General features: G+C 50.3%; 19 pseudogenes; all 19 read left to right on the forward strand.

Moving 5' to 3' along the window:
• The first annotated feature begins 120 nt into the window (after positions 1-120).
• LOC130317401 (5S ribosomal RNA) lies at positions 121-240 on the forward strand (annotated as a pseudogene).
• Positions 241-2096: 1856 nt separating this feature from the next.
• LOC130351482 (5S ribosomal RNA) lies at positions 2097-2216 on the forward strand (annotated as a pseudogene).
• Positions 2217-3094: 878 nt separating this feature from the next.
• Positions 3095-3214, forward strand: LOC130327079 (5S ribosomal RNA; annotated as a pseudogene).
• A 2274-nt stretch (positions 3215-5488) lies between these two features.
• Positions 5489-5608, forward strand: LOC130348352 (5S ribosomal RNA; annotated as a pseudogene).
• Positions 5609-5886: 278 nt separating this feature from the next.
• Positions 5887-6006, forward strand: LOC130353140 (5S ribosomal RNA; annotated as a pseudogene).
• A 486-nt stretch (positions 6007-6492) lies between these two features.
• On the forward strand, positions 6493-6612 carry LOC130335102 (5S ribosomal RNA; annotated as a pseudogene).
• Positions 6613-8868: 2256 nt separating this feature from the next.
• On the forward strand, positions 8869-8988 carry LOC130352944 (5S ribosomal RNA; annotated as a pseudogene).
• A 2066-nt stretch (positions 8989-11054) lies between these two features.
• On the forward strand, positions 11055-11174 carry LOC130352418 (5S ribosomal RNA; annotated as a pseudogene).
• Positions 11175-12252: 1078 nt separating this feature from the next.
• LOC130351493 (5S ribosomal RNA) lies at positions 12253-12372 on the forward strand (annotated as a pseudogene).
• An 878-nt stretch (positions 12373-13250) lies between these two features.
• On the forward strand, positions 13251-13370 carry LOC130322453 (5S ribosomal RNA; annotated as a pseudogene).
• Positions 13371-13642: 272 nt separating this feature from the next.
• Positions 13643-13762, forward strand: LOC130328953 (5S ribosomal RNA; annotated as a pseudogene).
• An 82-nt stretch (positions 13763-13844) lies between these two features.
• On the forward strand, positions 13845-13964 carry LOC130352560 (5S ribosomal RNA; annotated as a pseudogene).
• Positions 13965-14439: 475 nt separating this feature from the next.
• LOC130348030 (5S ribosomal RNA) lies at positions 14440-14559 on the forward strand (annotated as a pseudogene).
• Positions 14560-17632: 3073 nt separating this feature from the next.
• Positions 17633-17752, forward strand: LOC130351513 (5S ribosomal RNA; annotated as a pseudogene).
• Positions 17753-18630: 878 nt separating this feature from the next.
• LOC130320635 (5S ribosomal RNA) lies at positions 18631-18750 on the forward strand (annotated as a pseudogene).
• A 474-nt stretch (positions 18751-19224) lies between these two features.
• On the forward strand, positions 19225-19344 carry LOC130352561 (5S ribosomal RNA; annotated as a pseudogene).
• A 1272-nt stretch (positions 19345-20616) lies between these two features.
• On the forward strand, positions 20617-20736 carry LOC130327372 (5S ribosomal RNA; annotated as a pseudogene).
• Positions 20737-21416: 680 nt separating this feature from the next.
• On the forward strand, positions 21417-21536 carry LOC130329108 (5S ribosomal RNA; annotated as a pseudogene).
• A 1681-nt stretch (positions 21537-23217) lies between these two features.
• LOC130352419 (5S ribosomal RNA) lies at positions 23218-23337 on the forward strand (annotated as a pseudogene).
• The last annotated feature ends 205 nt before the right edge of the window (positions 23338-23542 follow it).

Here is a 23542-nt window from a genome sequence, read left to right on the forward strand (position 1 = left end):
GGCCCTGGTAAGTACCAGCATGGGAGACTGGCTGGGAATCCCGAGTGCAGTTGACATTTTGCTCCGATTCCGAAAATTATTTATTGATGCTTAAATCCACAGTTTACAAAGTGTGAAGCTGTCAACTGCCATCCTAAGCTGAACGCGCCTGCTCTCGTCAGATCGCAGACTGCTACCCAGCTTAGGGCCTGGTAAGTACCAGCATGGGAGACTGGCTGGGAATCCCGGGTGCAGTTGACATTTTAATCTGTTGCCGCCTTCCGCTCCGATTCGGAAAAGGATTTATTGATGCTTAAATCCACAATATACAGAATGTGAAGCTGTCAACGGCCATCCTAAGCCTGAACGTGCCTGCTCTCCTCAGATCGCAGACTGCTGCCCGGCAGATACCGCCATGGGAGACTGGCTGGCAATCCAAGGTGCCATTGACATTTTGCTCTGTTGCCGCCTTCCTCTCCGATTAATAAAAATATTTATTGATGCTTAAATCCACAATATACAAGGCGTGAAGATGTCAACGGCCATCCTAAGCTGAACGCGCCTGCTCTCGTCAGATCGCAGACTGCTACCCAGCTTAGGGCCCAGTAATGGGAGACTGGCTGGGAATCCCCGGTGCAGTTGACATTTTGCTCTGTTGCCGCCTTCTGTTCCGATTCCGAAAAGGATTTATTGATGCTTAAATGAACAGTATAAAAAGCATAAAGCTGTCAATGGCCATCCTAAGCTGAACGCGCCTGCTCTCGTCAGATAGCAGACTGCTACCCAGCTTTGGGCCCGGTAATTACTGGCATGGGAGACTGGCTGGGAATCCCTGGTGCCGTTGACATTTTGCTCTATTGCTGCCTTCCGCTCCGATTCCGAAAAGAATTTATTGATGCTTAAATCCACAGTATACAAGGTGTGAAGCTGTCGACGGCCATCCTAAGCTTAACGCGCCTGCTCTCGTCAGATCGCAGACTGGTACAGATCTTAGGGCCCGGTAAGTACCGGCATGGGACTCTGGCTGGGAATCCCGGGTGCCGATGACATTTTGCTCTGTTGCCGCCTTCCGTTCCGATTCCGAAAAGGATTTATTGATGCTTAAATCCACAGTATACAAGGTGTGAAGCTGTCAACGGCCATCCTAAGCTGAACGCGCCTGCTCTCGTCAGATTGCAGACTGCTACCCAGCTTAGGGCCTGGTAAGTACCAGCATGGGAGACTGGCTGGGAATCTCAGGTGTTGTTGACATTTTGCTCTGTAGCTCTGTAGACATTTTGCTCCGATTCGGAAAAGGATTTATTGATGCTTAAATCCACAATATACAGGGTGTGAAGCCGTCTACGGCTATCCTAAGCTGAATGTGCCTGTTCTTGTCAGATCGCAGACTGCTGCCCGGCAAGTACGGGCATGGGAGACTGGCTGGCAATCCAAGGTGCTATTGACATTTTGATCTGTTGCCGCCTTCCTCTCCGATTAAAATTTTTTTTTATTGATGCTTAAATCTACAGTATACAAGGCATGAAGATGTCAACCGCCATCCTAAGCTGAACGCCCCTGCTCTCGTCAGATCGCAGACTGCTACCCAGCTTAGGGCCCGGTAAGTACTGGCATGGGAGACTGGCTGGGAATCCCGGGTGCCGTTGACATTTTGCTCTATTGCTGCCTTCCGCTCCGATTCCGAAAATAATTTATTGATGCTTAAATCCACAGTATACAAGGTGTGAAGCTGTCGACGGACATCCTAAGCTTAACGCGCCTGCTCTCGTTAGATCGCAGACTGGTACAGATCTTAGGGCCCGGTAAGTACCGGCATGGGACACTGGCTGGGAATAACGGCTGCCGTTGACATTTTGCTCTGTTGCCGCCTTCCGTTCCGATTCCGAAAAGGATTTATTGATGCTTAAATGCACAGTATAAAGGACGAGAAGATGTCAACGGCCAACCTAAGCTGAACGCGCCTGCTCACGTCAGATCGCAGACTGCTACCCAGCTTAGGGCCCGGTAAGTACCAGCATGGGAGACTGGCTGGGAATCCCGAGTGCAGTTGACATTTTGCTCCGATTCCGAAAATTATTTATTGATGCTTAAATCCACAGTTTACAAAGTGTGAAGCTGTCAACGGCCATCCTAAGCTGAACGCGCCTGCTCTCGTCAGATCGCAGACTGCTACCCAGCTTAGGGCCTGGTAAGTACCAGCATGGGAGACTGGCTGGGAATCCCGGGTGCAGTTGACATTTTAATCTGTTGCCGCCTTCCGCTCCGATTCGGAAAAGGATTTATTGATGCTTAAATCCACAATATACAGGGTGTGAAGCTGTCAACGGCCATCCTAAGCCTGAACGTGCCTGCTCTCCTCAGATCGCAGACTGCTGCCCGGCAGATACCGCCATGGGAGACTGGCTGGCAATCCAAGGTGCCATTGACATTTTGCTCTGTTGCCGCCTTCCTCTCCGATTAATAAAAATATTTATTGATGCTTAAATCCACAATATACAAGGCGTGAAGATGTCAACGGCCATCCTAAGCTGAACGCGCCTGCTCTCGTCAGATCGCAGACTGATACCCAGCTTAGGGCCCAGTAATGGGAGACTGGCTGGGAATCCCCGGTGCAGTTGACATTTTGCTCTGTTGCCGCCTTCTGTTCCGATTCCGAAAAGGATTTATTGATGCTTAAATGAACAGTATAAAAAGCATAAAGCTGTCAATGGCCATCCTAAGCTGAACGCGCCTGCTCTCGTCAGATAGCAGACTGCTACCCAGCTTTGGGCCCGGTAATTACTGGCATGGGAGACTGGCTGGGAATCCCTGGTGCCGTTGACATTTTGCTCTATTGCTGCCTTCCGCTCCGATTCCGAAAAGAATTTATTGATGCTTAAATCCACAGTATACAAGGTGTGAAGCTGTCGACGGCCATCCTAAGCTTAACGCGCCTGCTCTCGTCAGATCGCAGACTGGTACAGATCTTAGGGCCCGGTAAGTACCGGCATGGGACTCTGGCTGGGAATCCCGGGTGCCGATGACATTTTGCTCTGTTGCTCTGTTGCCGCCTTCCGTTCCGATTCCGAAAAGGATTTATTGATGCTTAAATCCACAGTATACAAGGTGTGAAGCTGTCAACGGCCATCCTAAGCTGAACGCGCCTGCTCTCGTCAGATCGCAGACTGCTACCCAGCTTAGGGCCTGGTAAGTACCAGCATGGGAGACTGGCTGGGAATCTCAGGTGTTGTTGACATTTTGCTCTGTAGCTCTGTAGACATTTTGCTCCGATTCGGAAAAGGATTTATTGATGCTTAAATCCACAATATACAGGGTGTGAAGCCGTCTACGGCTATCCTAAGCTGAATGTGCCTGTTCTTGTCAGATCGCAGACTGCTGCCCGGCAAGTACGGGCATGGGAGACTGGCTGGCAATCCAAGGTGCTATTGACATTTTGATCTGTTGCCGCCTTCCTCTCCGATTAAAATTTTTTTTTATTGATGCTTAAATCTACAGTATACAAGGCATGAAGATGTCAACCGCCATCCTAAGCTGAACGCCCCTGCTCTCGTCAGATCGCAGACTGCTACCCAGCTTAGGGCCCGGTAAGTACTGGCATGGGAGACTGGCTGGGAATCCCGGGTGCCGTTGACATTTTGCTCTATTGCTGCCTTCCGCTCCGATTCCGAAAATAATTTATTGATGCTTAAATCCACAGTATACAAGGTGTGAAGCTGTCGACGGACATCCTAAGCTTAACGCGCCTGCTCTCGTTAGATCGCAGACTGGTACAGATCTTAGGGCCCGGTAAGTACCGGCATGGGACACTGGCTGGGAATAACGGCTGCCGTTGACATTTTGCTCTGTTGCCGCCTTCCGTTCCGATTCCGAAAAGGATTTATTGATGCTTAAATGCACAGTATAAAGGACGAGAAGATGTCAACGGCCAACCTAAGCTGAACGCGCCTGCTCACGTCAGATCGCAGACTGCTACCCAGCTTAGGGCCCGGTAAGTACCAGCATGGGAGACTGGCTGGGAATCCCGAGTGCAGTTGACATTTTAATCTGTTGCCGCCTTACGCTCCGATTCCGAAAAGGATTTATTGATGCTTAAATCCACAGTATACAGGGTGTGAAGCTGTCAACGGCCATCCTAAGCTGAACGCGCCTGCTCTCGTCAGATCGCAGACTGCTACCCAGCTTAGGGCCTGGTAAGTACCAGCATGGGAGACTGGCTAGGAATCCCGGGTGCAGTTGACATTTTAATCTGTTGCCGCCTTCCGCTCCGATTCGGAAAGGATTTATTGATGCTTAAATCCACAATATACAGGGTGTAAAGCTGTCAACGGCCATCCTAAGCCTGAACGTGCCTGCTCTCCTCAGATCGCAGACTGCTGCCCGGCAGATACCGCCATGGGAGACTGGCTGGCAATCCAAGGTGAGATTGACATTTTGCTCTGTTGCCGCCTTCCTCTCCGATTAATAAAAATATTTATTGATGCTTAAATCCACAATATACAAGGCGTGAAGATGTCAACGGCCATCCTAAGCTGAACGCGCCTGCTCTCGTCAGATAGCAGACTGCTACCCAGCTTAGGGCCCGGTAATTACTGGCATGGGAGACTGGCTGGGAATCCCGGGTGCAGTTGACATTTTAACCTGTTGCCGCCTTCCGTTCCGATTCCGAAAAGGATTTATTGATGCTTAAATGCACAGTATACAAAGTGTGAAGCTGTCAACAGCCATCCTAAGCTGAACGCGCCTGCCCTCGTCAGATCGCAGACTGCTACCCAGCTTAGGGCCTGGTAAGTATCAGCATGGGAGACTGGCTGGGAAACCCGGGTGCAGTTGACATTTTAATCTGTTGCCGCCTTCCGCTCCGATTCGGAAAAGGATTTATTGATGCTTAAATGCACAGTATAAAGGGCGTGAAGCTGTCAACGGCCATCCTAAGCTGAACGCGCCTGCTCTCCTCAGATCGCAGACTGCTGCCCGGCAGATACCGCCATGGGAGACTGGCTGGCAATCCAAGGTGCCATTGACATTTTGCTCTGTTGCCGCCTTCCTCTCCGATTAATAAAAATATTTATTGATGCTTAAATCCACAATATACAAGGCATGAAGATGTCAACGGCCATCCTAAGCTGAACGCGCCTGCTCTCGTCAGATCGCAGACTGCTACCCAGCTTAGGGCCCAGTAAGTACCGGCATGGGAGACTGGCTGGGAATCCCGGGTGCAGTTGACATTTTGCTCGGTTGCCGCCTTCTGTTCCGATTCCGAAAAGGATTTATTGATGCTTAAATGCACAGTATAAAAAGCATAAAGCTGTCAATGGCCATCCTAAGCTGAACGCGCCTGCTCTCGTCAGATAGCAGACTGCTACCCAGCTTAGAGCCCGGTAAGTACTGGCATGGGAGACTGGCTGGGAATCCCGGGTGCAGTTGACATTTTAAACTGTTGCCGCCTTCCGCTCCGATTCGGAAAAGGATTTATTGATGCTTAAATGCACAGTATAAAGGGCGTGAAGCTGTCAACGGCCATCCTAAGCTGAACGCGCCTGCTCTCGTCAGATCGCAGACTGCTACCCAGCTTAGGGCCCGGTAAGTACCAGCGTGGGAGACTGGCTGGGAATCTCAGGTGTTGTTGACATTTTGCTCTGTAGCTCTGTAGACATTTTGCTCCGATTCCGAAAAGGATTTATTGATGCTTAAATCCACAGTATACAGGGTGTGAAGCCGTCTACGGCTATCCTAAGCTGAATGTGCCTGTTCTTGTCAGATCGCAGACTGCTGCCCGGCAAGTACGGGCATGGGAGACTGGCTGGCAATCCAAGGTGCTATTGACATTTTGCTCTGTTGCCGCCTTCCTCTCCGATTAAAAAAAATATTTATTGATGCTTAAATCCACAGTATACAAGGCGTGAAGATGTCAACGGCCATCCTAAGCTGAACGCGCCTGCTCTCGTCAGACCGCAGACTGCTACGCAGCTTAGGGCCCGGTAAGTACTGGCATGGGAGACTGGCTGGGAATCCCGGTTGCCGTTGACATTCTGCTCTGTTGCCGCCTTCTGTTCCGATTCCGAAAAGGATTTATTGATGCTTAAATGCACAGTATAAAAAGCATGAAGCTGTCAATGGCCATCCTAAGCTGAACGCGCCTGCTCTCGTCAGATCGCAAACTGCTATCCAGCTTAGGGCCCGGAAAGTACTGGCATGGGAGACTGGCTGGGGATTCCGGTTGCCGGTGAAATTTTGCTCTATTGCTGCCTTCCGCTCCGATTCCGAAAATAATTTATTGATGCTTAAATCCACAGTATACAAGGTGTGAAGCTGTCGACGGCCATCCTAAGCTTAACGCGCCTGCTCTCGTCAGATCGCAGAGTGGTACAGATCTTAGGGCCCGGTAAGTACTGGCATGGGAGACTGGCTGGGAATCCCGGCTGCCGTTGACATTTTGCTCTGTTGCCGCCTTCCGTTCCGATTCCGAAAATTATTTATTGATGCTTAAATCCACAGTATACAAGGCGTGAAAATGTCAACGGCCATCCTAAGCTGAACGCGCCTGCTCTCGTCAGATCGCAGACTGCTCCCCAGCTTAGGGCCCGGTAAGTACTGGCATGGGAGACTGGCTGGGAATCCCAGGTGCCGTTGACATTTTGCTCTATTGCTGCCTTCTGCTCCGATTCCAAAAATAATTTATTGATGCTTAAATCCACAGTATACAAGGTGTGAAGCTGTCGAGGGCCATCCTAAGCTGAACGCGCCTGCTCTCGTCAGATCGCAGACTGCTACCCAGCTTAGGGCCTGGTAAGTACTGGCATGGGAGACTGGCTGAAAATCCCGGCTGCCGTTTACATTTTGCTCTGTTGCCGCCTTCTGTTCCGATTCCGAAAAAAATTTATTGATGCTTAAATGCACAGTATAAAAAGCATGAAGCTGTCAATGGCCATCCTAAGCTGAACGCGCCTGCTCTCGTCAGATCGCAAACTGCTACCCAGCTTAGGGCCCGGTAAGTACTGGCATGGGAGACAAGCTGGGAATCCCGGTTGCCGTTGACATTTTGCTCTATTGCTGCCTTCCGCTCCGATTCCGAAAATAATTTATTGATGCTTAAATCCACAGTATACAAGGTGTGAAGCTGTCGACGGCCATCCTAAGCTTAACGCGCCTGCTCTCGTCAGATCGCAGACTGCTACCCAGCTTAGGGCCTGGTAAGTACCAGCATGGGAGACTGGCTGGGAATCCCGAGTGCAGTTGACATTTTGCTCCGATTCCGAAAATTATTTATTGATGCTTAAATCCACAGTTTACAAAGTGTGAAGCTGTCAACGGCCATCCTAAGCTGAACGCGCCTGCTCTCGTCAGATCGCAGACTGCTACCCAGCTTAGGGCCTGGTAAGTACCAGCATGGTAGACTGGCTGGGAATCCCGGGTGCAGTTGACATTTTAATCTGTTGCCGCCTTCCGGTCCGATTCGGAAAAGGATTTATTGATGCTTAAATCCACAATGTACAGGGTGTGAAGCTGTCAACGGCCATCCTAAGCTGAACGCGCCTGCTCTCGTCAGATCGCAGACTGCTACCCAGCTTAGGGCCCAGTAAGTACCGGCATGGGAGACTGGCTGGGAATCCCGGGTGCAGATGACATTTTGCTCTGTTGCCGCCTTCCGATTCCGAAAAGGATTTATTGATGCTCAAATGCACAGTATAAAAAGCATAAAGCTGTCAATGGCCATCCTAAGCTGAACGCGCCTGCTCTCGTCAGATCGAAGACTGCTACCCAGCTTAGGGCCTGGTAAGTACCAGCATGGGAGACTGGCTGGGAATCCCGGGTGCAGTTGACATTTTAATCTGTTGCCGCCTTCCGGCTTGATTCGGAAAAGGATTTATTGATGCTTGAATGCACAGTATAATAATAACGAAGCTGTCAATGGCCATCCTAAGCTGAATGCGCCTGTTCTTGTCAGATCGCAGACTGCTGCCCGTCAAGTACGGGCATGGGAGACTGGCTGGCAATCCAAGGTGCTATTGACATTTTGATCTGTTGCCGCCTTCCTCTCCGATTAAATTTTTTTTTTATTGATGCTTAAATCCACAGTATACAAGGCGTGAGGATGTCAACGGCCATCCTAAGCTGAACGCGCCTCTCTCGTCAGATTGCAGACTGCTACCCAGCTTAGGGCCCGGTAAGTACTGGCATGGGAGACTGGCTGGGAATCCCGGGTGCCGTTGACATTTTGCTCTATTGCTGCCTTCCGCTCCGATTCCGAAAATAATTTATTGATGCTTAAATCCACAGTATACAAGGTGTGAAGCTGTCGACGGCCATCCTAAGCTTAACGCGCCTGCTCTCGTCAGATCGCAGACTGGTACAGATCTTAGGGCCCGGTAGGTACCGGCATGGGACACTGGCTGGGAATCCCGGCTGCCGTTGACATTTTGCTCTGTTGCCGCCTTCCGTTCCGATTCCGAAAAGGATTTATTGATGCTTAAATCCACAATATACAGGGTGTGAAGCCGTCTACGGCTATCCTAAGCTGAATGCGCCTGTTCTTGTCAGATCGCAGACTGCTGCCCGGCAAGTACGGGCATGGGAGACTGGCTGGCAATCCAAGGTGCTATTGACATTTTGATCTGTTGCCGCCTTCCTCTCCGATTCCAAAAATAATTTATTGATGCTTAAATCTACAGTATACAAGGTGTGAAGCTGTCGATGGCCATCCTAAGCTGAACGCGCCTGCTCTCGTCAGATCGCAGACTGCTACCCAGCTTAGGGCCCGGTAAGTACTGGCATGGGAGACTGGCTGAAAATCCCGGCTGCCGTTGACATTTTGCTCTGTTGCCGCCTTCCGTTCCGTTTCCGAAAAAAATTTATTGATGCTTAAATGCACAGTATAAAGGGCGAGAAGCTGTCAACGGCCATCCTAAGCTGAACGCGCCTGCTCTTGTCAGATCGCAGACTGCTACCCAGCTTAGGGCCCGGTAAGTACCAGCATGGGAGACTGGCTGGGAATCCCAGGTGTCGTTGACATTTTGCTCTGTTGCCGCCTTACGCTCCGATTCCGAAAAGGATTTATTGATGCTTAAATCCACAGTATACAGGGTGTGAAGATGTCTACGGCCATCCTAAGCTGAATGCGCCTGTTCTCGTCAGATCGCAGACTGCTACCCAGCTTCGGGCCTGGTAAGTACCAGCATGGGAGACTGGCTGGGAATCCCGAGTGCAGTTGACATTTTGCTCCGATTCCGAAAATTATTTATTGATGCTTAAATCCACAGTTTACAAAGTGTGAAGCTGTCAACGGCCATCCTAAGCTGAACGCGCTTGCTCTCGTCAGATTGCAGACTGCTACCCAGCTTAGGGCCTGGTAAGTACCAGCATGGTAGACTGGCTGGGAATCCCGGGTGCAGTTGACATTTTATTCTGTTGCCGCCTTCCGCTCCGATTCGGAAAAGGATTTATTGATGCTTAAATCCACAATATACAGGGTGTGAAGCTGTCAACAGCCATCCTAAGCTGAACGTGTCTGCTCTCCTCAGATCGCAGACTGCTGCCCGGCAGATACCGGCATGGGAGACTGGTTGGCAATCCAAGGTGCCATTGACATTTTGCTCTGTTGCCGCCTTCCTCTCCGATTAAAAAAAATATTTATTGATGCTTAAATCCACAATATACAATGCGTGTAGATGTCAACAGCCATCCTAAGCTGAACGTGCCTGCTCTCGTCAGATCGCAGACTGCTACCCAGCTTAGGGCCCAGTAAGTACCGGCATGGGAGACTGGCTGGGAATCCCGGGTGCAGTTGACATTTTGCTCTGTTGAAGCCTTCCGTTCCGATTCCGAAAAGGATTTATTGATGCTTAAATGCGCAGTATAAAAAGCATGAAGCTGTCAATGGCCAACCTAAGCTGAACGCGCCTGCTCTCGTCAGATCGCAAACTGCTACCCAGCTTAGGACCCGGTAAGTACTTGCATGGGAGACTGGCTGGGAATCCCAGGTGCCGTTGACATTTTGCTCTATTGCTGCCTTCCGCTCCGATTCCGAAAATAATTTATTGATGCTTAAATCCACAGTATACAAGGTGTGAAGCTGTCGACGGCCATCCTAAGCTTAACGCGCCTGCTCTCGTCAGATCGCAGACTGGTACAGATCTTAGGGCCCGGTAAGTACCGGCATGGGACACTGGCTGGGAATCCCGGCTGCCGTTGACATTTTGCTCTGTTGCCGCCTTCCGTTCCGATTCCGAAAAGGATTTATTGATGCTTAAATGCGCAGTATAAAAAGCATGAAGCTGTCAATGGCCAACCTAAGCTGAACGCGCCTGCTCTCGTCAGATTGCAAACTGCTACCCAGCTTAGGACCCGGTAAGTACTTGCATGGGAGACTGGCTGGGAATCCCAGGTGCCGTTGACATTTTGCTCTATTGCTGCCTTCCGCTCCGATTCCGAAAAGAATTTATTGATGCTTAAATCCACAGTATACAAGGTGTGAAGCTGTCGACGGCCATCCTAAGCTTAACGCGCCTGCTCTCGTCAGATCGCAGACTGGTACAGATCTTAGGGCCCGGTAAGTACCGGCATGGGACACTGGCTGGGAATCCCGGCTGCCGTTGACATTTTGCTCTGTTGCCGCCTTCCGTTCCGATTCCGAAAAGGATTTATTGATGCTTAAATCCACAGTATACAAGGTGTGAAGCTGTCAACGGCCATCCTAAGCTGAACGCGCCTGCTCTCGTCAGATCGCAGACTGCTACCCAGCTTAGGGCTTGGTAAGTACCAGCATGGGAGACTGGCTGTGAATCTCAGGTGTTGTTGACATTTTGCTCTGTAGCTCTGTAGACATTTTGCTCCGATTCGGAAAAGGATTTATTGATGCTTAAATCCACAATATACAGGGTGTGAAGCCGTCTACGGCTATCCTAAGCTGAATGCGCCTGTTCTTGTCAGATCGCAGACTGCTGCCCGGCAAGTACGGGCATGGGAGACTGGCTGGCAATCCAAGGTGCTCTTGACATTTTGATCTGTTGCCGCCTTCCTCTCCGATTAAAATTTTTTTTTATTGATGCTTAAATCTACAGTATACAAGGCGTGAAGATGTCAACCGCCATCCTAAGCTGAACGCGCCTGCTCTCGTCAGATCGCAGACTGCTACCCAGCTTAGGGCCCGGTAAGTACTGGCATGGGAGACTGGCTGGGAATCCCGGGTGCCGTTGACATTTTGCTCTATTGCTGCCTTCCGCTCCGATTCCGAAAATAATTTATTGATGCTTAAATCCACAGTATACAAGGTGTGAAGCTGTGGACGGACATCCTAAGCTTAACGCGCCTGCTCTCGTTAGATCGCAGACTGGTACAGATCTTAGGGCCCGGTAAGTACCGGCATGGGACACTGGCTGGGAATCCCGGCTGCCGTTGACATTTTGCTCTGTTGCCGCCTTCCGTTCCGATTCCGAAAAGGATTTATTGATGCTTAAATGCACAGTATAAAGGACGAGAAGATGTCAACTGCCAACCTAAGCTGAACGCGCCTGCTCTCATCAGATCGCAGACTGCTACCCAGCGTAGGGCCCGGTAAGTACCAGCATGGGAGAGTGACTGGGAATCGCAGGTGTCGTTGACATTTTGCTCTGTTGCCGCCTTCCGCTCCGATTCCGTAAAGGTTTTATTGATGCTTAAATCCACAGTATACAGGGTGTGAAGATGTCTACGGCCATCCTAAGCTGAATGTGTCTGTTCTCGTCAGATCGCAGACTGCTACCCAGCTTCGGGCCTGGTAAGTACTAGCATGGGAGACTGGCTGGGAATCCTGGGTGCAGTTGACATTTTGCTCTGTTTCTGCTCCGATTCCGAAAATTATTTATTGATGCTTAAATCCACAGTATACAAAGTGTGAAGCTGTCAACGGCCATCCTAAGCTGAACGTGCCTGCTCTCGGCAGATCGCAGACTGCTACTCAGCTTAGGGCCCAGTAAGTACCAGCATGGGAGACTGGCTGGGAATCCCAGGTGTCGTTGTCATTTTGCTCTATTGCCGCCTTACGCTCCGATTCCGAAAATGATTTATTGATGCTTAAATCCACAGTATACAGGGTGTGAACATGTCTTCGGCCATCCTAAGCTGAATGCGCCTGTTCTCGTCAGATCGCAGATTGCTACCCAGCTTCGGGCCTGGTAAGTACCAGCATGGGAGACTGGCTGGGAATCCCGGGTGCAGTTGACATTTTGCTCTGTTTCTGCTCCGATTCCGAAAATTATTTATTGATGCTCAAATCCACAGTATACAAAGTGTGAAGCTGTCAACGGCCATCCTAAGCTGAACGCGCCTGCTCTCGTCAGATCGCAGACTGCTACCCAGCTTAGGGCCTGGTAAGTACCAGCATGGGAGACTGGCTGGGAATCCCGGGTGCAGTTGACATTTTAATCTGTTGCCGCCTTCCGCTCCGATTCGGAAAAGGATTTATTGATGCTTAAATCCACAATATACAGGGTGTGAAGCTGTCAACGGCCATCCTAAGCTGAACGTGTCTGCTCTCCTCAGATCGCAGACTGCTGCCCGGCAGATACCGGCGTGGGAGACTGGCTGGCAATCCAAGGTGCCATTGACATTTTGCTCTGTTGCCGCCTTCCTCTCCGATTAATAAAAATATTTATTGATGCTTAAATCCACAATATACAACGCGTGAAGATGTCAACGGCCATCCTAAGCTGAATGCGCCTGCTCTCGTCAGATCGCAGACTGCTACCCAGCTTAGGGCCCAGTAAGTACCGGCATGGGAGACTGGCTGGGAATCCCGGGTGTAGTTGACATTTTGCTCTGTTGTCGCCTTCCGTTCCGATTCCGAAAAGGATTTATTGATGCTTAAATGCACAGTATAAAAATCATGAAGCTGTCAATGGCCATTCTAAGCTGAACGCGCCTGCTCTCGTCAGATCGCAGACTGTTACCCAGCTTAGGGCCCGGTAAGTACTGGCATGGGAGACTGGCTGGGAATCACGGTTGTCGTTGACATTTTGCTCTATTGCTGCCTTCCGCTCCGATTCCGAAAATAATTTATTGATGCTTAAATCCACAGTATACAAGGTGTGAAGCTGTCGACGGCCATCCTAAGCTTAACGCGCCTGCTCTCGTCAGATCGCAGACTGGTACAGATCTTAGGGCCCGGTAAGTACCGGCATGGGACACTGGCTGGGAATCCCGGCTGCCGTTGACATTTTGCTCTGTTGCCGCCTTCCGCTCCGATTCTGAAAAGGATTTATTGATGCTTAAATGCACAGTATAAAGGGCATGAAGCTGTCAACGGCCATCCTAAGCTGAACGCGCCTGCTCTCGTCAGATCGCAGACTGCTACCCAGCTTAGGGCCCGATAAGTACCAGCATGGGAGACTGGCTGGGAATCTCAGGTGTTGTTGACATTTTGCTCTGTAGCCGCCTTCCGCTCCGATTCCGAAAAGGATTTATTGATGCTTAAATCCACAGTATACAGGGTGTGAAGCCGTCTACGGCTATCCTAAGCTGAATGTGCCTGTTCTTGTCAGATCGCAGACTGCTGCCCGGCAAGTACGAGCATGGGAGACTGGCTGGCAATCCAAGGTGCTATTGACATTTTGCTCTGTTGCCGCCTTCCTCTCCGATTCCGAAAAGGATTTATTGATGCTTAAATGCACAGTATAAAAAGCATGAAGCTGTCAATGGCCATCCTAAGCTGAACGCGCCTGCTTTCGTCAAATCGCAGACTGCTACCCAGCTTAGGGCCCGGTAAGTACTGGCATAGGAGACTGGCTGGGAATCCCGGGTGCCGTTGACATTTTGCTCTATTGCTGCCTTCCGCTCCGATTCCGAAAATAATTTATTGATGCTTAAATTCACAGTATACAAGGTGTGAAGCTGTCAACGGCCATCCTAAGCTGAACGCGCCTGCTCTCGTCAGATCGCAGACTGCTACCCAGCTTAGGGCCTGGTAAGTACCTGCATGGGAGACTGGCTGGGAATCCCGGGTGCAGTTGACATTTTAATCTGTTGCCGCATTCCGCTCCGATTCGGAAAAGGATTTATTGATGCTTAAATCCACAATGTACAGGGTGTGAAGCTGTCAACGGCCATCCTAAGCCTGAACGTGTCTGCTCTCCTCAGATAACAGACTGCTGCCCGGCAGTTACCGGCATGGGAGACTGGCTGGCAATACAAGGTGCCATTGACATTTTGCTCTGTTGCCGCCTTCCTCTCCGATTAATAAAAATATTTATTGATGCTTAAATCCACAATATACAAGGTGTGAAGATGTCAACGGCCATCCTAAGCTGAACGCGCCTGCTCTCGTCTGATCGCAGACCGCTACCCAGCTTAGGGCCCAGTAAGTACCGGCATGGGAGACTGGCTGGGAATCCCGGGTGCAGTTGACATTTTGCTCTGTTGCCGCCTTCCGTTCCGATTCCGAAAAGGATTTATTGATGCTTAAATGCACAGTATAAAAATCATGAAGCTGTCAATGGCCATCCTAAGCTGAACGCCCCTGCTCTCGTCAGATCGCAGACTGCTACCCAGCTTAGGGCCCGGTAAGTACTTGCATGGGAGACTGGCTGGGAATCCCGGTTGCCGTTGACATTTTGCTCTATTGCTGCCTTCCGCTCCGATTCCGAAAATAATTTATTGATGCTTAAATCCACAGTATACAAGGTGTGAAGCTGTCGACGGCCATCCTAAGCTTAACGCGCCTGCTCTCGTCAGATCGCAGACTGGTACAGATCTTAGGGCCCGGTAAGTACCGGCATGGGACACTGGCTGGGAATCCCGGGTGCAGTTGACATTTTATTCTGTTGCCGCCTTCCGCTCCGATTCGGAAAAGGATTTATTGATGCTTAAATCCACAATATACAGGGTGTGAAGCTGTCAACGGCCATCCTAAGCCTGAACGTGCCTGCTCTCCTCAGATCGCAGACTGCTGCCCGGCAGTTACCGGCATGGGAAACTGGCTGGCAATCCAAGGTGCCATTGACATTTTGCTCTGTTGCCGCCTTCCTCTCCGATTAATAAAAATATTTATTGATGCTTAAATCCACAATATACAAGGTGTGAAGATGTCAACGGCCATCCTAAGCTGAACGCGTCTGCTCTCGTCAGATCGCAGACCGCTACCCAGCTTAGGGCCCAGTAAGTACCGGCATGGGAGACTGGCTGGGAATCCCGGGTGCAGTTGACATTTTGCTCTGTTGCCGCCTTCCGTTCCGATTCCGAAAAGGATTTATTGATGCTTAAATGCACAGTATAAAAATCATGAAGCTGTCAATGGCCATCCTAAGCTGAACACGCCTGCTCTCCTCAGATCGCAGACTGCTACCCAGCTTAGGGCCCGGTAAGTACTTGCATGGGAGACTGGCTGGGAATCCCGGTTGCCGTTGACATTTTGCTCTATTGCTGCCTTCCGCTCCGATTCCGAAAATAATTTATTGATGCTTAAATCCACAGTATACAAGGTGTGAAGCTGTCGACGGCCATCCTAAGCTTAACGCGCCTGCTCTCGTCAGATCGCAGACTGGTACAGATCTTAGGGCCCGGTAAGTACCGGCATGGGACACTGGCTGGGAATCCCGGGTGCAGTTGAGATTTTATTCTGTTGCCGCCTTCCGCTCCGATTCGGAAAAGGATTTATTGATGCTTATATCCACAATATACAAGGCGTGAAGATGTCAACGGCCATCCTAAGCTGAACGTGCCTGCTCTCGTCAGATCGCAGACTGCTACCCAGCTTCTGGCCTGGTAAGTACCAGCATGGGAGACTGGCTGGGAATCCAGGCTGCGTCGACATTTTGCTCTGTTTCTGCTCCGATTCCGAAAATTATTTATTGATGCTTAAATCCACAGTATACAAAGTGTGAAGCTGTCAACGGCCATCCTAAGCTTAACGCGCCTGCTCTCGTCAGATCGCAGACTGGTACAGATCTTAGGGCCCGGTAAGTACCGGCATGGGACACTGGCTGGGAATCCCGGCTGCCGTTGACATTTTGCTCTGTTGCCGCCTTCCGTTCCGATTCCGAAAAGGATTTATTGATGCTTAAATCCACAGTATACAAGGTGTGAAGCTGTCAACGGCCATCCTAAGCTGAACGCGCCTGCTCTCGTCAGATCGCAGACTGCTACCCAGCTTAGGGCTTGGTAAGTACCAGCATGGGAGACTGGCTGTGAATCTCAGGTGTTGTTGACATTTTGCTCTGTAGCTCTGTAGACATTTTGCTCCGATTCGGAAATGGATTTATTGATGCTTAAATCCACAATATACAGGGTGTGAAGCCGTCTACGGCTATCCTAAGCTGAATGCGCCTGTTCTTGTCAGATCGCAGACTGCTGCCCGGCAAGTACGGGCATGGGAGACTGGCTGGCAATCCAAGGTGCTATTGACATTTTGATCTGTTGCCGCCTTCCTCTCCGATTAAAATTTTTTTTTATTGATGCTTAAATCTACAGTATACAAGGCGTGAAGATGTCAACCGCCATCCTAAGCTGAACGCAGCTGCTCTCGTCAGATCGCAGACTGCTACCCAGCTTAGGGCCCAGTAAGTACTGGCATGGGAGACTGGCTGGGAATCCCGGGTGCCGTTGACATTTTGCTCTATTGCTGCCTTCCGCTCCGATTCCGAAAATAATTTATTGATGCTTAAATCCACAGTATACAAGGTGTGAAGCTGTCGACGGACATCCTAAGCTTAACGCGCCTGCTCTCGTTAGATCGCAGACTGGTACAGATCTTAGGGCCCGGTAAGTACCGGCATGGGACACTGGCTGGGAATCCCGGCTGCCGTTGACATTTTGCTCTGTTGCCGCCTTCCGTTCCGATTCCGAAAAGGATTTATTGATGCTTAAATGCACAGTATAAAGGACGAGAAGATGTCAACGGCCAACCTAAGCTGAACGCGCCTGCTCTCATCAGATCGCAGACTGCTACCCAGCGTAGGGCCCGGTAAGTACCAGCATGGGAGAGTGACTGGGAATCGCAGGTGTCGTTGACATTTTGCTCTGTTGCCGCCTTCCGCTCCGATTCCGTAAAGGTTTTATTGATGCTTAAATCCACAGTATACAGGGTGTGAAGATGTCTACGGCCATCCTAAGCTGAATGTGTCTGTTCTCGTCAGATCGCAGACTGCTACCCAGCTTCGGGCCTGGTAAGTACTAGCATGGGAGACTGGCTGGGAATCCTGGGTGCAGTTGACATTTTGCTCTGTTTCTGCTCCGATTCCGAAAATTATTTATTGATGCTTAAATCCACAGTATACAAAGTGTGAAGCTGTCAACGGCCATCCTAAGCTGAACGTGCCTGCTCTCGTCAGATCGCAGACTGCTACCCAGCTTAGGGCCCAGTAAGTACCAGCATGGGAGACTGGCTGGGAATCCCAGGTGTCGTTGTCATTTTGCTCTATTGCTGCCTTACGCTCCGATTCCGAAAATGATTTATTGATGCTTAAATCCACAGTATACAGGGTGTGAACATGTCTTCGGCCATCCTAAGCTGAATGCGCCTGTTCTCGTCAGATCGCAGATTGCTACCCAGCTTCGGGCCTGGTAAGTACCAGCATGGGAGACTGGCTGGGAATCCCGGGTGCAGTTGACATTTTGCTCTGTTTCTGCTCCGATTCCGAAAATTATTTATTGATGCTTAAATCCACAGTATACAAAGTGTGAAGCTGTCAACGGCCATCCTAAGCTGAACGCGCCTGCTCTCGTCAGATCGCAGACTGCTACCCAGCTTAGGGCCTGGTAAGTACCAGCATGGGAGACTGGCTGGGAATCCCGGGTGCAGTTGACATTTTAATCTGTTGCCGCCTTCCGCTCCGATTCGGAAAAGGATTTATTGATGCTTAAATCCACAATATACAGGGTGTGAAGCTGTCAACGGCCATCCTAAGCTGAACGTGTCTGCTCTCCTCAGATCGCAGACTGCTGCCCGGCAGATACCGGCGTGGGAGACTGGCTGGCAATCCAAGGTGCCATTGACATTTTGCTCTGTTGCCGCCTTCCTCTCCGATTAATAAAAATATTTATTGATGCTTAAATCCACAATATACAACGCGTGAAGATGTCAACGGCCATCCTAAGCTGAATGCGCCTGCTCTCGTCAGATCGCAGACTGCTACCCAGCTTAGGGCCCAGTAAGTACCGGCATGGGAGACTGGCTGGGAATCCCGGGTGTAGTTGACATTTTGCTCTGTTGTCGCCTTCCGTTCCGATTCCGAAAAGGATTTATTGATGCTTAAATGCACAGTATAAAAATCATGAAGCTGTCAATGGCCATTCTAAGCTGAACGCGCCTGCTCTCGTCAGATCGCAGACTGTTACCCAGCTTAGGGCCCGGTAAGTACTGGCATGGGAGACTGGCTGGGAATCACGGTTGTCGTTGACATTTTGCTCTATTGCTGCCTTCCGCTCCGATTCCGAAAATAATTTATTGATGCTTAAATCCACAGTATACAAGGTGTGAAGCTGTCGACGGCCATCCTAAGCTTAACGCGCCTGCTCTCGTCAGATCGCAGACTGGTACAGATCTTAGGGCCCGGTAAGTACCGGCATGGGACACTGGCTGGGAATCCCGGCTGCCGTTGACATTTTGCTCTGTTGCCGCCTTCCGCTCCGATTCTGAAAAGGATTTATTGATGCTTAAATGCACAGTATAAAGGGCATGAAGCTGTCAACGGCCATCCTAAGCTGAACGCGCCTGCTCTCGTCAGATCGCAGACTGCTACCCAGCTTAGGGCCCGGTAAGTACCAGCATGGGAGACTGGCTGGGAATCCCAGGTGTTGTTGACATTTTGCTCTGTAGCCGCCTTCCGCTCCGATTCCGAAAAGGATTTATTGATGCTTAAATCCACAGTATACAGGGTGTGAAGCCGTCTACGGCTATCCTAAGCTGAATGTGCCTGTTCTTGTCAGATCGCAGACTGCTGCCCGGCAAGTACGAGCATGGGAGACTGGCTGGCAATCCAAGGTGCTATTGACATTTTGCTCTGTTGCCGCCTTCCTCTCCGATTCCGAAAAGGATTTATTGATGCTTAAATGCACAGTATAAAAAGCATGAAGCTGTCAATGGCCATCCTAAGCTGAACGCGCCTGCTCTCGTTAAATCGCAGACTGCTACCCAGCTTAGGGCCCGGTAAGTACTGGCATAGGAGACTGGCTGGGAATCCCGGGTGCCATTGACATTTTGCTCTATTGCTGCCTTCCGCTCCGATTCCGAAAATAATTTATTGATGCTTAAATTCACAGTATACAAGGTGTGAAGCTGTCAACGGCCATCCTAAGCTGAACGCGCCTGCTCTCGTCAGATCGCAGACTGCTACCCAGCTTAGGGCCTGGTAAGTACCTGCATGGGAGACTGGCTGGGAATCCCGGGTGCAGTTGACATTTTAATCTGTTGCCGCATTCCGCTCCGATTCGGAAAAGGATTTATTGATGCTTAAATCCACAATGTACAGGGTGTGAAGCTGTCAACGGCCATCCTAAGCCTGAACGTGTCTGCTCTCCTCAGATCACAGACTGCTGCCCGGCAGTTACCGGCATGGGAGACTGGCTGGCAATACAAGGTGCCATTGACATTTTGCTCTGTTGCCGCCTTCCTCTCCGATTAATAAAAATATTTATTGATGCTTAAATCCACAATATACAAGGTGTGAAGATGTCAACGGCCATCCTAAGCTGAACGCGCCTGCTCTCGTCAGATCGCAGACTGCTACCCAGCTTAGGGCCCAGTAAGTACCGGCATGGGAGACTGGCTGGGAATCCCGGGTGCAGTTGACATTTTGCTCTGTTGCCGCCTTCCGTTCCGATTCCGAAAAGGATTTATTGATGCTTAAATGCACAGTATAAAAATCATGAAGCTGTCAATGGCCATCCTAAGCTGAACGCGCCTGCTCTCGTCAGATCGCAGACTGCTACCCACCTTAGGGCCCGGTAAGTACTTGCATGGGAGACTGGCTGGGAATCCCGGTTGCCGTTGACATTTTGCTCTATTGCTGCCTTCCGCTCCGATTCCTAAAATAATTTATTGATGCTTAAATCCACAGTATACAAGGTGTGAAGCTGTCGACGGCCATCCTAAGCTTAACGCGCCTGCTCTCGTCAGATCGCAGACTGGTACAGATCTTAGGGCCCGGTAAGTACCGGCATGGGACACTGGCTGGGAATCCCGGGTGCAGTTGACATTTTATTCTGTTGCCGCCTTCCGCTCCGATTCGGAAAAGGATTTATTGATGCTTAAATCCACAATATACAGGGTGTGAAGCTGTCAACGGCCATCCTAAGCCTGAACGTGCCTGCTCTCCTCAGATCGCAGACTGCTGCCCGGCAGTTACCGGCATGGGAAACTGGCTGGCAATCCAAGGTGCCATTGACATTTTGCTCTGTTGCCGCCTTCCTCTCCGATTAATAAAAATATTTATTGATGCTTAAATCCACAATATACAAGGTGTGAAGATGTCAACGGCCATCCTAAGCTGAACGCGCCTGCTTTCGTCAGATCGCAGGCCGCTACCCAGCTTAGGGCCCAGTAAGTACCGGCATGGGAGACTGGCTGGGAATCCCGGGTGCAGTTGACATTTTGCTCTGTTGCCGCCTTCCGTTCCGATTCCGAAAAGGATTTATTGATGCTTAAATGCACAGTATAAAAATCATGAAGCTGTCAATGGCCATCCTAAGCTGAACGCGCCTGCTCTCGTCAGATCGCAGACTGCTACCCAGCTTAGGGCCCGGTAAGTACTTGCATGGGAGACTGGCTGGGAATCCCGGTTGCCGTTGACATTTTGCTCTATTGCTGTCTTCCGCTCCGATTCCGAAAATAATTTATTGATGCTTAAATCCACAGTATACAAGGTGTGAAGCTGTCGACGGCCATCCTAAGCTTAACGCGCCTGCTCTCGTCAGATCGCAGACTGGTACAGATCTTAGGGCCCGGTAAGTACCGGCATGGGACACTGGCTGGGAATCCCGGGTGCAGTTGACATTTTATTCTGTTGCCGCCTTCCGCTCCGATTCGGAAAAGGATTTATTGATGCTTAAATCCACAATATACAAGGCGTGAAGATGTCAACGGCCATCCTAAGCTGAACGTGCCTGCTCTCGTCAGATCGCAGACTGCTACCCAGCTTCGGGCCTGGTAAGTACCAGCATGGGAGACTGGCTGGGAATCCAGGCTGCGTCGACATTTTGCTCTGTTTCTGCTCCGATTCCGAAAATTATTTATTGATGCTTAAATCCACAGTATACAAAGTGTGAAGCTGTCAACGGCCATCCTAAGCTTAACGCGCCTGCTCTCGTCAGATCGCAGACTGGTACAGATCTTAGGGCCCGGTAAGTACCGGCATGAGACACTGGCTGGGAATCCCGGCTGCCGTTGACATTTTGCTCTGTTGCCGCCTTCCGTTCCGATTCCGAAAAGGATTTATTGATGCTTAAATGCACAGTATACAAAGTGTGAAGCTGTCAACGGCCATCCTAAGCTGAACGCACCTGCTCTCGTCAGATCGCAGACTGCTACCCAGCTTAGGGCCCGGTAAGTACCAGCATGGGAGACTGGCTGGGAATCCCGGGTGCAGTTGACATTTTAATCTGTTGCCACCTTCCGCTCCGATTCGGAAAAGGATTTATTGATGCTTAAATCCACAATATACAGGGTGTGAAGCTGTCAACGGCCATCCTAAGCCTGAACGTGCCTGCTCTCCTCAGATCGCAGACTGCTGCCCGGCAGATACGGGCATGGGAGACTGGCTGGCAATCCAAGGTGCCATTGACATTTTGCTCTGTTGCCGCCTTCCTCTCCGATTAAAAAAAATATTTATTGATGCTTAAATCCACAATATACAAGGCGTGTAGATGTCAACAGCCATCCTAAGCTGAACGTGCCTGCTCTCGTCAGATCGCAGACTGCTACCCAGCTTAGGGCCCAGTAAGTACCGGCATGGGAGACTGGCTGGGAATCCCGGGTGCAGTTGACATTTTGCTCTGTTGAAGCCTTCCGTTCCGATTCCGAAAAGGATTTATTGATGCTTAAATGCGCAGTATAAAAAGCATGAAGCTGTCAATGGCCAACCTAAGCTGAACGCGCCTGCTCTCGTCAGATCGCAAACTGCTACCCAGCTTAGGACCCGGTAAGTACTTGCATGGGAGACTGGCTGGGAATCCCAGGTGCCGTTGACATTTTGCTCTATTGCTGCCTTCCGCTCCGATTCCGAAAAGAATTTATTGATGCTTAAATCCACAGTATACAAGGTGTGAAGCTGTCGACGGCCATCCTAAGCTTAACGCGCCTGCTCTCGTCAGATCGCAGACTGGTACAGATCTTAGGGCCCGGTAAGTACCGGCATGGGACACTGGCTGGGAATCCCGGCTGCCGTTGACATTTTGCTCTGTTGCCGCCTTCCGTTCCGATTCCGAAAAGGATTTATTGATGCTTAAATGCGCAGTATAAAAAGCATGAAGCTGTCAATGGCCAACCTAAGCTGAACGCGCCTGCTCTCGTCAGATTGCAAACTGCTACCCAGCTTAGGACCCGGTAAGTACTTGCATGGGAGACTGGCTGGGAATCCCAGGTGCCGTTGACATTTTGCTCTATTGCTGCCTTCCGCTCCGATTCCGAAAAGAATTTATTGATGCTTAAATCCACAGTATACAAGGTGTGAAGCTGTCGACGGCCATCCTAAGCTTAACGCGCCTGCTCTCGTCAGATCGCAGACTGGTACAGATCTTAGGGCCCGGTAAGTACCGGCATGGGACACTGGCTGGGAATCCCGGCTGCCGTTGACATTTTGCTCTGTTGCCGCCTTCCGTTCCGATTCCGAAAAGGATTTATTGATGCTTAAATCCACAGTATACAAGGTGTGAAGCTGTCAACGGCCATCCTAAGCTGAACGCGCCTGCTCTCGTCAGATTGCAGACTGCTACCCAGCTTAGGGCTTGGTAAGTACCAGCATGGGAGACTGGCTGTGAATCTCAGGTGTTGTTGACTTTTTGCTCTGTAGCTCTGTAGACATTTTGCTCCGATTCGGAAATGGATTTATTGATGCTTAAATCCACAATATACAGGGTGTGAAGCCGTCTACGGCTATCCTAAGCTGAATGCGCCTGTTCTTGTCAGATCGCAGACTGCTGCCCGGCAAGTACGGGCATGGGAGACTGGCTGGCAATCCAAGGTGCTATTGACATTTTGATCTGTTGCCGCCTTCCTCTCCGATTAAAATTTTTTTTTATTGATGCTTAAATCTACAGTATACAAGGCGTGAAGATGTCAACCGCCATCCTAAGCTGAACGCGCCTGCTCTCGTCAGATCGCAGACTGCTACCCAGCTTAGGGCCCGGTAAGTACTGGCATGGGAGACTGGCTGGGAATCCCGGGTGCCGTTGACATTTTGCTCTATTGCTGCCTTCCGCTCCGATTCCGAAAATAATTTATTGATGCTTAAATCCACAGTATACAAGGTGTGAAGCTGTCGACGGACATCCTAAGCTTAACGCGCCTGCTCTCGTTAGATCGCAGACTGGTACAGATCTTAGGGCCCGGTAAGTACCGGCATGGGACACTGGCTGGGAATTCCGGCTGCCGTTGACATTT

This window comes from Hyla sarda, chromosome 1, assembly GCF_029499605.1.
Source record: "Hyla sarda isolate aHylSar1 chromosome 1, aHylSar1.hap1, whole genome shotgun sequence".
Taxonomy (NCBI): domain Eukaryota; kingdom Metazoa; phylum Chordata; class Amphibia; order Anura; family Hylidae; genus Hyla; species Hyla sarda.